At 38.0% G+C, this 15,730-nt stretch overlaps 1 non-coding gene across 1 annotated transcript; it reads right to left on the reverse strand.

Annotated features, from left to right (window-relative positions):
• Positions 1 to 14,660: 14,660 nt before the first annotated feature.
• On the reverse strand, positions 14,661 to 14,767 carry LOC115297252. Its single transcript, XR_003911355.1, has one exon. It is a non-coding gene; the product is annotated as a U6 spliceosomal RNA (small nuclear RNA).
• Between the last annotated feature and the right edge of the window lie 963 nt (positions 14,768 to 15,730).

Consider the following 15,730-nt stretch of genomic DNA (forward strand, 5'->3'; position numbering starts at 1 on the left):
GCTTTTCGTCCTTCTGCTCCAATCCAGATGTGTTGCTTTCATTTTGAATCTCATTTGCAACTCTTCTGGGATAGATTCCTGTTTTTGTTTTTTGTTTTGTTTTCTCCAATGGCTTCCTTTCTTGGTTTGCTAGAATGTGCACTCCAGCAGCTTCCAAGGAAATAGTATGAAGAAAGGAAAAATTTTCAATTTCTAAAATGTCTGAAAATGTCTTTATTTTACACTCAAACTTTGCTGATAGTCTGGGCTTAAGATTTTATTTTCTTTCAAAATTATGAAGTCACTGCTGCATTTTCTTCTAACATACATAATTACTATTGAGAAATCTACTGTCATTGTGATTCATAATTCTTTGCCCGTGAGCTGTTTTTTCTCTATGGAAGCTTAAAACAATGTTCTTTTTCTTGCTGAGATTTTTAAATTTCACAGCAATGTGCTTTGGTGTTCTTTTTTTAAATTTTTGATTGACCTTTTTAATCTAAAGATTAAATTAAATTACAAACTTATTCCTTAGTCTTGGGGAATTTTTGTTATGAAAAGACTATTCATTAGATACAGGACTTTCGAATTGATCTTCTGATTTTCTTACCTTTTCTTACCATTTGTCTGTCTTTTTATCTATTTTTCTTTTATCTTATTTCCTCACCTTATTTCCCAAGTTTGTCATTCCTGCTGTTATGTTTTTAATTTCTAGGCACGCTTTATATTTTTCTGATTCCCTACCCCCATCCCAAACACATATTTTTACATCTTTTTGTGGCACTTTGATCTTTTTTCAAGGACTGAATATCTTTGCTTATTTTCCTGAAAATAGTATTCATGGTTTCTGTGTCTGTTGTCAGTGTTTCCTGTATTCCTTTAGCCTGTTTTGATTCCTCTCCTACTGGAGGCCTTCCTCAAATATCTGGATTTCCTAGGAGTGAGATAAGGAGACTGAAAGCTCTGTGTGTGCGGGATTGTGCGTGGTGAGGCGAAGGGGTTGTGCAGGTGCCAGAGGGCAGGTCAGCTTTGACACTGGAGACCTAATACCAGTTTTCCCCTCTACTAGTATCCGATATTTTAAAAAATTTGTTCGTGTTGTTCTTTGGGGTTTTTGTTTGTTTGCTTTTGGGTTTGTTTGTTTGTCTTTTGGCTATTCAGTTTCTCCAGAGAAAAATTCTTTTATTTCCTGCCTGGGGAGTTAAATCTGGTTCCTGGTTTTTGAAGCAGAGCTGGAAAAGAAACTAATGAGTCCCACCCTTGACAATGCAGCATGCCACTTTATTACTTCATTTTTTTCTTCATGTCTATCTATCCTCAACCCCCAACACGTAATATGATGACCACTGAAACGTGGTTTCAGTATCCTCAGAAAAGAATTCTCTGGACTCTGTGTGGAGCAGAGGTAGTAGTATAGAGGCGGAGATAGTTGACTGGGTGGTTATATGGGGTGGGAGGGTGATAAGGGATTGGAATCGGGCTGTGCGAGGATTTGGCACCATGTCTTGTTTTCTGCCCTGACATGCCCTCCTGTCTCTTCTGATAACTTGTGCCCCGTGTCCTGGACTTACTGTTGTTCTGAGTATGAGGTAATCTCATTTGTTTTCTGAATTTTCCTCTGTAGCAGCTTAGCTGTCCTTTTCTCCTTCTTGTGAATCAAAACCATACTTCCATCCATTTACCATTTTTCAACTATTTATTGAAATCTCTTCTCTGCTGCCATCTCCTCAACTGGTCATTTTCTTTTGTGGGCTAAAATCTTTTAAATTCCTTTCCTGTCAGTTTGGTGGAATTTAGGACACAGTCCTATGCATGCATCAGTGTACCATGTTTAATCTGCTTTACTGCCTTTTGAAGACCTCTTCTGACTAATGTTCTGTTAAGAATCCTAGTTCCTGCTCATTTCTAAACTAACTGTGTAAAACCTCCAGCAAAGCACTTAAACTCTCTGGGCCTTAGTTTCTCACTTGTAAAGACAGCAGTAACAAACCTGTAAACAGCAAGGCAAGTATCTGTTTTGTCAATTTTGTGTTATTGTGTGGCTGAAATGAGATTTGGTATGTGAGAGTGTTCTGGAAAAACAAAAGTGGATGAAAATTTAAAAAAAATCATAAGTAAAACAACATAATCCTAAGTAAAACTAACAAACAGAGGGAATCTCTTTTTACCAATGGCAAGGAGCTCCTCCCTCTCATTTATCCTTGGTTCCGCTATGTTGATACAGATGGGGTGTTCTGCTGATAACCTTCTTACTTGTTTTGATACAAATTCCTTTTCTCTAACTTTAACATAGCTCAGCTTAGCATGATTTCTGGTTTTATTTATTTATTATTTATTTATTGTGTTTGTTATTTTATTTTGAGAGACAGAGACAGAGAGCGAGTGGGGGAGGGGCAGAGAGAGAGGGAGACACAGAATCTGAAGAAGGCTCCAGGCTCTGAGCTGTCATCACAGAGCCTGACATGGGGCTCGAACCCGCGAACTGCGAGATCATGACCTGAGCTGAAGTCAGACAACCGACTGAGCCACCCAGGCACCCTGATTTCTGGTTTTAACCTCTCCATCATTTTTGACTATCTTGAAGAAGGTATAAGAAGTTTCTAGTGTTCTTTGGCTTCAGTTTGGGCTCTCCCCTAAAATTTTTCTATTTAATTGTAAATTTATGTTCCAACATTGTAAATCCATGTTCTCCTACATTGTCTGCAGTGTTATATTACATGTATAAATCAAGGAAAACAGCAGAGAGAAATAGAAATGAAATGTTAAACACAGTCATAATTTTGTAACATAAATTGCAACTTGCTGGTATCCATGGCATTATGAGACTATACCTTCACAATGGATGATTGCGAGGATGAAATAGGTAATATGAGGAAATGCTTTGTAAGGTATAGAGGGCTACCACAGATGTAAAGAATTGCTGTCATTATTGTTTATTTCTCTGGGCCTTGGTTTGCTCATCTGCAAGATGAGTTGTTGAGTTATAGTTCTGCAATGGGGGTTAAGCTCATTACAGCACATCTCTCCCACTGACTACAACTAAAAACAAAGGATTTTTAAAAGGTAAAATTTAAAAATTAGTGCCCTGAGCATTCTGAAAAGCCTACACATAGTTTAATTAGGCAGTTGACCACACGGTGTGTTTGTAGAGGGACACCAAATGCTTTGCAGCTCTACTGACCTGACCTATAGGTTTTCTGTCCAGTGGTCGAAAACACGTGGCAGTCAACTTCCAGGTGAGTGTTACATATAAAGAAGCAGGATGCCAATACTCCTGTGAAGGTTAACTCCTCTGGACTCCACTATTCATACTTAATTATAATTTAGTTCAGCAGAGGGGACTTGAATCCTGTGAACAAATTCAGATAAGAGTTTCATATGTCCTTTGACATGCGTCCTTTGAAGCAAGCACCAGAATATGATACTGATCCTCTTTATGCTTCTAAGTGGGAAATGGAATAAGATTTAAACATTCTAGAAGTTATAGTCTACAACAAGTTGGTGAGGTAGCTCCATCATGGAAGTCATTTCCTGTTTAAAATAAAAAACTTTGGTTTTGTCTGTGAAAAGAGAGAATGTGAAGAATCCTAGAGCCTTCGTACTTTAGATAAGAGTTAAAATATTCTTATGATAGTGTCTAGTAATATTATTTTATGTTTTTGTAACATGTTAATGTGGAGAGGAGACCCTCTCATCTTTGTCTCATGTCAGAAAGTGTTGGGGTGGCTTTTATTACTATTATATCTATTAACTAGAGTTTTGTTTCTCCATTTTTGTTTTAAAAAGTAAGAGCTAATCCAAAAATCAAAGCTAAGTTGGGGGTATAGCTCAGTGGTAGAGCATTTGACTGCAAAAATCAAAGCTAATTCAAAGATCAAAGTAATCCACCACATCAACAATCTAAAGAAGGAAAATGATGTGATCATATCAATGGATATAGAAAAAGATTTTGACAAAATCTAACAACCATCATGATACACTCAGCAAATTAAGAATTGAAGGTATCTTCCTCAACTTGACAAAAAATATCTATAAGAAATCTCTAGCATGAAGCAGTGTGATTGGGTTGGCAGTGTGTTTTCACCAGGGGAATAGTGCCTTGGCATTGTGGTGGCAGGGATGGGGATAGGGAAAGAACTGTCTTGGGGGGGAAGACACTGAAAATAGAGAGCAGAGTATTGAGATGGTGATGATGTGTGTTTGATCAGTCATACCATAGTCATAATTCGCCAGGAGCCACCCTTGCATAGCAAGGTTGTGGTATTGATGTTGTCTTCTGCTCCGTAGACCTAGCTGTGCCTAGACATGAAGAAATGATGCCAATAAACACAAGAAGTGGAAAGGCCAGGAAGTCTCCTAGGTCTACTTAACTTTCCATCTTCAGGATTGATTTGGCCCAAGAATTCTCTCTGTCTTGTTAGAATTCATAAACACCAACTTAAAGATAGTAGGATTACCTATTTAGTGTGTGATACCAATACCAGCAGATATTGGCCTAAAGTGTTCAATTACAATATGTCTTCCTACAATAAAGACTTCCACAGTTAAGTCCTTCCCCTTTTATGATTTCTGATACAGAAGCTATTGAATGTTTTTCCAGGATTTTGCTGATCTTGGTATACCCTTATAAAAATCTCATCCTCATTTGGCTAGAGGAATGTTTCCAACTCAGAAGCTCCACTCACTTGACAACACCTTTGAAGATGAGAATAACACTTAAAACCTTATTTTCTTTCTTTGGTATGGTTCCCATACTGGATTCAAAATACTGCTATGTGATGAGTTACAGCAAAAGATTCTTCATAAAAATCAATGATAATATGTATTACAGCAGGGTAGACTGTTTTAATGTATCTTGTTTGTAGTATTGCATCAAGAACATTAGTATAATTTTAGATGTGCCAAAATATAGGCATAAGAACCATTGGTGGGGCAAAATTTCCTTCTCTTGAAATCAATTATATTACAAGAGGAAAGGATAGAATGGCTTTTTCGTGCTAGCTCCAGATCCAAGTAAAAGGAGTCCCAACTCTGCATACTCTTTGCAATCTCTTGACATGACAGGGTTTTGATTTTATTTATACACCAGAAGTCACTATGAAGATTCTGTCTTTAATATCCCTAGAATGAGGATCAGCTGCAATGAGATGGAGCTAGGCTCCCAGCTTATGTTTCCAGGATGGTGAGCAAATTTACTTTCTTCTGCTATTATTTTATGTAAGGCAACCTTTAGAAATATGTGTTAGTCTTTTGGCCACTGAAAAGACAAGTACATAAATCAGAAACTGAACTTGCTACCAAAAAACATATTTGAACAAGAAGGAATATGGAAACCACCGATTTAAATCTGATACTCTTTCACAAACACACCAGATGTTTTATACACCAAATTATCCCTTGGTGCTGAAATCTAGATTTTCTGACATGCAAATATTGCTATTGCAAGTGTTGAAATACTTGCATGTTTAACATGTGTAAGGAAACCAAACTTTTCTCCAGATAAAACTATGCAATTTCAAACTATCCACAGAACTGTGATTTATTTCAGGGATTAAAAATGTGTGGTAAGGCATAAAAAAACACCACATGACATAAGGTGTTTAGCTTATACTTAATATGTTTATTTTCAGAGGTTCACCACCATTAATCCATGACAGGTGTAGGGTCTATGATTTGAAACAATTATCTTTCAAGCCATTCATATCACTACTTAAGAGATGGCTTTATTCTTCCTAGTTACCATATGTCCTAACCGTGCAAATGAGAAGGAGAAGAACATGTGGTCGACCATTGTTGTCTCGCCTGTCATGCAAGACATGTGGTATTGCATGTGCCCCTCATCGGGTTCCTTTGGGACATCAGCATAGTGGATGATGTCATATTTTATACAGCTGGTGCATTTAGGACATACCATCAATCTTAGTTCAGTAGCATCCTTACACCTTTGGGTTTTTGTTGGGCTTTGGGGGATGAATTCCATTTTTGGATTATGAAAACATCTTTTTTGGAGCTTCAAGTGAGAGTAGCATATTTATGTAATAGCATCTCTATGTAATTTGACAGTTTGTGGGTAGAAATGTGGCCTAGGAAGAGACAGTTCTTTGGAAATCCTGTGTTAGGATATCTATGTTTTGGTGTTAATATGGACTTTATTTTAGCTGCCTTGGGAAAAATTCACTAAGCTCTGTATATCTTTATTTAATGTCCTGTAAAATATAAAGTAGTCATTAAATAATCACTCTGCCATTGTGTTACTCATTGGATAGAGGCTATCATACCCAGGCATGCCATTATATACAAAACACATCACCTTTTTCCTAGGGTGCATGTTAGAATGATAATTATTTTAAAAAGCATGATTTGAGAATTACAGTATTAGTTTGGTAACATATTTATACTCAAATGTGCTACCTCTCATTTGGCCAATTTGGTCATATCCCAGGGCTCTGACAGCAAACCTAAGTATCATGAGATTATAGTTTCTTGGGATCAGTGACCCATTCGTTGCCACTGCTAAATCCATCCTGTGAAGGAGTGTTTATTCCGATGAGGAAGCCTTAGTTTCGATCTAATAAAAGCACATGGGTTACTATGACACAATCAATACCTTTGCACTTACATATTTTTCTTATTTTTATGAACTGAGGACAATTTTATTCCTCATTGTTTTCTAAGCCTGTGTGTTTCTTGAACCATGCTCAAGTACAATTGTTTTTATGATAAGAGGAATAACTAAATTGGGAGCTTTAGTTTCAGATGGAGTACAGATACAAATATGGATTTATATGGATATATATGGAACCAAAAGATTAAATTAAAATTGAGCAATAATCTAGATCTTCAGGGCATGTTTAAATAATGGTCGCAAAAATACAGAATGCATTTTCTTTGTTATCTTTTTCCCATTAATATTCACATGGGGGAACAAAAAAGGGGTTTTCTTTTCTTTTTTCTCCTGCATAATTAAGTCTTTAAGAAGCTATGAAAGCTGGACTGTATTTTTTTTAGCTTCTGAATGCCAGCCGGCACACTGGGGGCAGTTAAATAATAAATAATAACAAATACTGGGTTTATTGACTCCTGAACCCTTGAATCAATCAATTAATCATGATATCATGGCAAGATCAAAGGGATAAAATTCTAAAACTGACTGTGAGATGCAAATGGCTAAGTCCCCCAGTAGAGATAATTGCAAACCATTTTGATCAAATATAAAATGATGATCAATTTTGCTCTTTAGGGCCCAATAATTTAGGTTTATTTAAATGCTGTAAAGTACATCCCTTCAGGATCTAATGGTTTCCTAAACATCACTTGTTAAGATAAAGCATCACATACAAAACCAATGTACAGTTGCATTTTTATACACCAATAATGAAGCAACAGAAAGAGAAATTAAGAAACTGATTCCATTCACAATCGCATGAAAAACCATAAAATATCTAGGAATAAACCTAACCAAAGATATAAAAGATATGTATGATGAAAACTATAGAAAGCTTATGAAAGAAATTGAAGAAGACACAAAGAAATGGAAAAACATTCCATGCTCATGGATCGGAAGAATAAATATTGTTAAAATGTCATTTCTACCCAAAGCAATCTACACATTCAATGCAATCCCAATCAAAATGGCACCAGAATTCTTCTCAAAGCTAGAGCAAACTATCCTAAAATTTGTATGGAACCACAAAAAACTCCAAATAGCCAGAGTAATATTGAAGAAGAAAACCAAAACAGGAGGCATCACAATTCCAGACTGTAGCCCCTACTACAAAGCTGTCATCATCAAGACAGTATGGTATTGGCACAAAAACAGACACATAGACCAATGGAATAGAATAAAGAGCCCAGAACTGGACCCACGAATATATGGCCAATTAATCTTTGACAAAGCAGGAAAGAATATCCAGTGGAAAAAAGACAGCCTCTTTAGCAGGTGGTGCTGGGAGAACTGGACAGCAACATGTAGAAGAATGACACTAGACCACTTTCTTACACCATACACAAAAATAAACTCAAAATGGATGAAGGAACTGAACGTGAGACAGGAAACCATCAAAATCCTAGAGGAGAAAGCAGGAAACAACCTCCTTGACCTCAACCACAGCAATTTCCTACTCCAAAGACAAGGGAATCAGGAGCAAAAATGAACTAATGGGGCCTCATCAGGAGAAAAAGCTTTTGCATGGCAAAGGAAACAATCAAGAAAACTGATAGACAACTGATGGAAAAGATAGTTGCAAATGACATCTCGGATAAAAGGCTAGTATCCAAAACCTACAAGGAACTCACCAAACACCATACCTGAAAAACGAATAATCCAGTGAAGAAATGGGCAGAAGACATAAACAGACACTTCTCCAAAGAGGACATCCAGATGGCCAACAGACATATGAAATGATGCTCAGCGTCACTCATCATCAGGGAAACATAAATCAAAACCACACTGAGGTACCACCTCATGCCAGTCAGAGTGGTTCAAATGAACAAATCAAGAGACTATAGATGCTGGCGAGGGTGTGGAGAGACAGGCACCATCCTACACTGTTGGTGGGAACGTAAACTTGTACAGTTGCTCTGGAAAACAGTGTGGATGTTCCTCAGAAAACTACCAATAGAACTCTCCTATGGCCCGACAATAGCACTGCTGTGGATTTACTCAAGGGATACAGAAGTGCTGATGCATAGGAGCACATCTACCCCAGTGTTCATAGTGGCACTTTCAACAATAGCCAAATCATGGAAAGAGCTGAAGTTTATCAACTGATGAATGTATCAAGAAGATGTGGTTTATCTATACAATGGACTACTACATGGCAATGAGAAAGAATGAAATCTGGCCATTCATAGGAAAGTGGATGGACCTCGAGGGTGTCATGCTAAGCGAAATAAGTCAAGTGGAGAAGGACAGATACCATATGTTTTCACTCAGGTCTAACAGGAGAAACCTAATGGAGGACCATGGGGAGGAAAAGGGACAGGGGAAGAGTTAGGGAGAGGGAGGCAAATCCTGAGAGACTCTTGAATACTGAAAACAAACTGAGGGATGAAGGTGGAATGAGGAGAGGGGAAGGGGGGTGATAGTCATGGAGAAGGGCACTTGTGGGGAAGATCACTGGGTGTTATACAGAAACCAACTTGACAATAAACTATAAAACAACAACAAAAAATTAAAGCATCTTGATCTTACCACTCTCAAGACTAAAACCACAGATTCAGAGTGGTTTGTCCCATCTCATTTTAAAGGACAATCTCCCTGAAAAATGTCCCCTTGCAACAGATGATTTGGATATGTCAGTAAGTCTTAACAACCAGGCCAGCTTCTTCTGTTTACATTGAAATTAACTTTTCTTTTTCCAACTTTAGGTACTAAAGTAAGAGATTTTATATGAACTTTTTACCAGTCCACAAGAAACAATGTAGATGGTACTAAGACAAAAGTGAATCACCAGAGGGAGAAAGAAGCCCTAGGTCAGAAATTGCAATATACAGTAATAACACTCAGAGATAATAATGTGCACAAAGGTCTCCCCATGGCCACAGGACTCTGGAATAATAACTGGTAGAGGTTTATTCTGGCTGTTATGGATTTGTTTTCTGTTTTCATTCCCTCACCCCTTGAGTAGTCTACCAGAGGTGTAGTTAATACTCAGGGGAGATTTCCCCGAATACAGAGAACCTCCTGAGTTTTGCCAGGGGATGTGGTCTTTCCTATCAGCTGCTCAGAACACAGCAGCAACCATAGCAATAGAGTTTCTTTTGGATAATTGAGATGTTATCTTCAGGAAATCTGTTGTCCTTATGATTCTGGGGTTGACTAGTGGTAAATAAGGACATTTAGGAAGTCTGTTTTCAGGGCTTCAGATAATATTCAGGTTTGAGATTTGGACATTGTTTAATAGAATTTTATCTTTTTAAGAGTAAGGTTGAACTCATTCAATCATTCAACAAACATTTGTTGAATATCCAATGTATGCTGAATGTTGTAGATTCAAATGAGAATAGGATTTGATCACTATACTAATGAATTCCTTGAACCATCTCTTAGCGTTGAGTGGTAATCTCACATGAATTATCTCCTTTTATCAATTGACCATTCTCTAAAGGATGTATCATATTTTAGGATATGGTAGTGCAGTTCAGTGAGTTGATAGAGTTTGCTTAAGTTTCTAGTATTAAAATGTGTATTTAACAGAGTTCTCTGGCTTCTTGGACTTGGGCTATTTCTTCTACATCATAGCATATATTCTCCCTCTGAGTCTTGGTTTCATCTTCTGTAATTTAAGGCAGAGAAACTGTTTTATCATATCCTCCTTTTCTCTCTAAACATTCTATGTTTTATGCATAACCAGTATTTGGATACAAGGAATTTGAAAAGACTTCAATTTTAGTGACTTATCAACCTCTTTCAACCACCTTGAGATTTTGGTAAACCAGTTGGCACAATGCCTTCTCAATCCTGGACACCCTCAAGTCTGGTGGTGATTTTATCCCCAAGAGCTTTTTGGTGTTAGTCTACCATGACCTACAGAAGAGCAATTAGAGGTGGGTCTGGTTCTGAACATTCTTCATCCCCTCCTTTTATTGTCTGTTCGGTCACAATAATTGGGTGGTTAGTCAGTAATGTTTGCTAAGGATCTCCTACCTCTTCTCTTTCTAAGCCATCAATATCTCAGCTCTCTTCCTTGTGTGTCTCTCATAAACCATCTCAAGATGCTGGGAGAAGAGGATCTCCTGGGATGACACCATGTAATCTCTTGTTATGTGTTGAATCCCCAGTACCTCAGAATGTGACCTTCTTTGGAAATGGGATCCGTGCAATTGTAATTAGTTAAGTTAGGATGAGGTCATACAAGTAGGATGTGTCCTTAATTCAGTATGATGGTGTCCTTATAAAAGGAAGAAATTTGGACACATATATACCCCCCGCAAGTGAAAATGAAGGCAGAGATCAAGGTTAGGCATAAGAAGCCAATGAATGCCAAAGATTACTAGCAAACATAAGCTAGGAGAGAGGCATGAAACAGACCTTCCTTTATAGACTGAGAATGAACCAATCTTACTGAAACCTTGATTTCTGATGCCTAGCTTCCAGAACTGTGAGACATTAAATTTCTATTGTTGAAGATACCCAGTTTGTGGTTCTTTGTATGGCAGCCCCAGCAAAGTAATACACCCCTTATAGAACTGGCTTGGTGATAAAGGTTTTTTAATTGGCTCAGGATGATATCTCTCTTAATTCTCATTATTGATAGAATACCCAACTCATACTGTTCTACATGGAGCTATGAGTCTTCCTTAAAGGACCAAATAATTCCACCACTTGCCCAAAGCTTTGTACCATGACCTGGGGCACTAGTCATCACTTCTTCTCATTTGTTTTCCTAAGGACCAACACACATGTGCACTGAAAACTTTGTTATACTCTTGGACTCCCCAGGCCTTTGGCTACTTGAATATCTAATGGTACTTCTGTAATTCTGAGTGTGCTTCTCATAAGAGAAAAGACAAGGCCCTGCTTTCATTTGCAAAATGTCTTACTATTTGAGATGCTACTTTCCTTCCCACTAAAAAATACCAATGAGTGTTTTCCATTTTCCTCTCAAACTGAGCTGAAGGCTCCCTCCATGCCTAATTGAACTGTCCATTCATTCATTCAGTCAGTCATCCTTTCTTACATCAAACATTTATCAAAGACCAACCACATGTTGTCAGTATAAAGAAATAAATTGTCGGCTTGCCCCTGCAGAGTTCAAAGTCTCATAGAATAAATGCTCAGTCTGGTGTGAGAGGCAGACATGGAAAGAATTGTCCTGTAACAAGCCTATGGTGGAGTGTTTACCAAATGAAACCAGAGGCAAAACTGGTTGAATGTTCTTGAGAGAAAAGTTTGGGCAGTTTTCACAGAGGGTGTGGCTTTTGAAGAATAAGAAAGATGATGACAACTGGGGGGAAAGGCAGAATGGGGGCACAGGTTGGGGAAGGGAACCCCGGTAGAGGCGACAATTAAAAGTCTCCAGAACTTGGAAAAACCTGGCTCTATTTGACTAGAGTAGATATAAAATACACATGTATATATAGATTTGGCAGGAGATGGGGCTCAAAAGCGAAATTGGGGCTCAGTAGTGGATGGTTTTCCACACATTGAGTGGGGGAAATATGGTTAGACTTGTTTTTAAATGATCATTTTGGTGGCAGAGTGACACATGATTTAGGGCACAGACTGGAAGCAGGAGGCCAGTGGTGAAGCTGAATAAAAAAATTAGAACATGGTTCAACATATTAATGTAGTTGTGGACCCAACAAGACAGCATATTTAAACTCAGGGTTATTTAGAAAGACTTCCTGTGGCTGTACCTAGGTGTTACATAGGAAAGAGAGATTGAAATTGTAAACCAGGTCAGTGCCAGTTGGAATGGAGAGAAAGGGTTACATTTATGAGTTAAAAAGGACTGAATAGGTGACATTCTTAATATGGAAGTGAAGAAGAAACAGGACTCAAAGATGGCAGATTCCAGATACTTTATTTGTCCATAAAGATAATGGCAGATGGAGATACTATGAAAAATAGTGATGAACTTCCTGAGGATGCTAATGGATTCAGTTTTAGAAATACTGAGTTTGACATACTCAATGAGGATATCCAGGGAGAGCGAACTATAGGTATTTGAAAATATTGGACAGGAGCTCAGAATGGATAGTTAAGAAATAATTATAATAATAACAACAAAATAATATCAACATTTTATTGAATTCTCAGGATATGCCAGATACCTGCTTAGTCCTTGTGTGTATTATTTCATTTAGTTCCTTCCACAATGCTATGAAGTATTATCTTCTTTTTAAAGATGACAAACTCAAGATCACAAAGCTACTAGATAACAGAATTGGGATTTCTACCTGAGCCTATGTGATCTCAAAGCCAGTGTTCTCAACCCTTCCCTTCTCCTATCATCACTGCATGTGTGTCTGTGAAGCTGTCAGCTAGGTACGGCCATACAATGCCTGTCCTTGGAAGGGAGTCCATAAATGTCTGCTAAATAACCGAATGAGGTTTGGATGCCACCCAGGCTAGGTATCAGGAAGAGAAGAGCTGCAGAGCTGATCGAAAGATACCAACAAACAATAGGCACCACTAGTGAGGACACTTTGTCAGCTGCTGCTCCGTGGAGTAGGAGACACAATGGCCTTCTCTGTTGGAGGGACAAGTTTCACTGGTCCTTATATCGCATAGAAGCTCCCACTGAAGATGCTTCTTCCACCTAACTATAATGAACATCCCTGGAGGCCCCAAGTCCTCCAAGATGCCCTTTATAGTCTCATGAAGTACTGTATACTCTTAGCCCTCCTCCCCGCCAGTTGTCCAGGAAGTATGCTGAGATTCTGCTATGATATTTTTGCCCAGAAGACAAAGAATCAAGGCCACTAAAATCCAAAGGAAACTGAAAGTAAGCATAAACATCTTAAAGGAGTACTCTTCATAGCATTAATCAAAATTTACATACCAAGAAGACTGGAAGAATTTGATGTTTTAATCTGATACTGAGACTGCTCAGTGCTCTGAACAAGTTCCTGTAGTTCTGCGGGAGAAAACAGTACTTTATAAAGTCATTTGTCTCAAATTGAATAATGTCAAGCCTAAGGATATTCACGTATAAGAATACCTTTCTGATTTTTGTGTTTTGATGAGTCTGATGTTAAGAATGTACCTTGAATATAAACTCTTTCAAGTTTCTGGATTAAGATTGATTTTTTACAATTGACTCACTTTCAGGGAAGAGGGATTGATAGGAGGCCTTGTGAAAATTCCGATTCATATCATTTGCTTAGAAATGAAAGCTAAAGTTCTGAAACTTTGTGACCTATAGCTTTGATGTGCAATGATCAGTTTCTTTTCTGGACCTTACATTTCAACAGCCTGATCTTTTATAAGAAATGTATTCACTGAAGCAGTAGAAGCTACAGCACTGACAGGTCACTTTGATTGAATCGATGGTTTTATTTTAATTTAATAAGTAAATTAGGGGCACCAGGCAGGTCAGTAAGTTAAGTGTCTGACTCTTGACTTTGGTTCACAGTTCTTGGGACATGGGATCAAGCCCCATGTTGGGCTCTGGGCTGACAGAACAGAGCCTGCTTGGGATTCTCTCCCTTCCTCTCTCTCTCTCTCTGCCCCTCCTTCACTCTCTCTCTCTCTCTCTCTCTCTCTCTCTCTCTCTCAATAAATAAATAAATAAATAAATAAATAAATAAACTTAAAAAATAAGTAAATAAAGGTTGGATTTCTTGCCGTTAGCAATGTTTACCTCTCTACAATAATGGCTATATGTTATGTGTGAGACCTTGTCCTTCTTTTAGAAAAAGGGTATTCTTTTTTCTTTCACTTTTAAAAGGTAAATTTTAGGGGCGCCTGGGTGGCTCAGTTGGTTAAGCATCTGACTTTGGCTCAGGTCATGATCTCACATTCGTGGGTTCAAGCCCCGCATCGGGCTCTGTGCTGACAGCTAGCTCAGAGCCTGGAGCTGCTTCAGATTCTGTGTCTCTCTCTCTCTCTGCCCCTCCCTGCTCATGCTCTGTCTCTCTCTGTCTCAAAAATAAATAAAACATTCAAAAAAAATTTTTTTTAAAGGTAAATTTTATTAGATTAAAATGTTTGAATATATCACCTTTGCCAAAGGAAAAATTTGTAATGCTTCATAAATTTGCATGTCATCTCTGCTCAGGGGCCATGTTGATCTTCTCTGTATCATTCCAATTTTAGTATATGTGTTGCCAAATCGAGCACAAGGATATTCCTTTTGTAAAGCTCCATTAAAAAATATATTCTTTTCCTGACTTTTATACTCATTTCATGACTAAAATAGAATTTTATAACTCAATAATTATATTGCAAACAACTTTTAACTGTAATTATGAATATTATCTCTTAGTTCCACAGATGATTAATCTTACCTTAAATCATAATGATTAATCTTACCTTAAATCATATTTACCTGGAATTTTAAAAACTAATGTTTCATAGGCATTATCATAAAAGCATCAGTGCACATGTACAGATTACATATATGACCATAAAAGTATACAGTATAGCAGAATTTCACTGAATAGTATTTGAGCCTGTAAGTGTCAGGTATTTATGACCCTTATGCTCTAAGGAACAGTTATTTATATAATCATTAGGATAATTCACTTACTTTTGGTGAAAATAACTGGAAACTCAGATAGTTTTGTGATCTAGGATATTGGTTTTCAAATTTCAGTGTGTATATCAGTCAGGGTCCAGTTTGGAGATGGAAATGTTGTACTCAAGATTTCTTTATCGCCCCCAGAAACCAGAGACCGCCAGGGAGGCCGAAGCACGCATGCAAAAGCAAAGGGCTTTATTACGAATTTAGGCTCGCCGGGGCCTAAACTCGGGCTCACAGACTTTACCCGCGTGGTGGATCCATGCTGAGAGCGAGCGAGCCCCGAACAGAGGCAGGGTAGGACTTTTATGAGTTTGGGAAGCGGGAGTTACAGGAGATTGCGACATAGGTACAGTGACCCAATCATAATGGTACAACAGTATTGGCAGCAGCTCTAACCATACACACTGTTCAGAGCATTCGTTACTTTTGGCGGGACCCAATTACAACATTTAGGGTGTCTTTGAAATTAACCAATTACAGAGCGAGTTCAGGGTCTTGTTTGGTGACTATAAGGTTAACTTTAACACTAGGTAACAGGGGCTTATCTAAAGTTCCCATTT

The sequence above is a fragment of the Suricata suricatta genome, chromosome 7 (assembly GCF_006229205.1).
Source record: "Suricata suricatta isolate VVHF042 chromosome 7, meerkat_22Aug2017_6uvM2_HiC, whole genome shotgun sequence".
Classification (NCBI taxonomy): Eukaryota; Metazoa; Chordata; class Mammalia; order Carnivora; family Herpestidae; genus Suricata; species Suricata suricatta.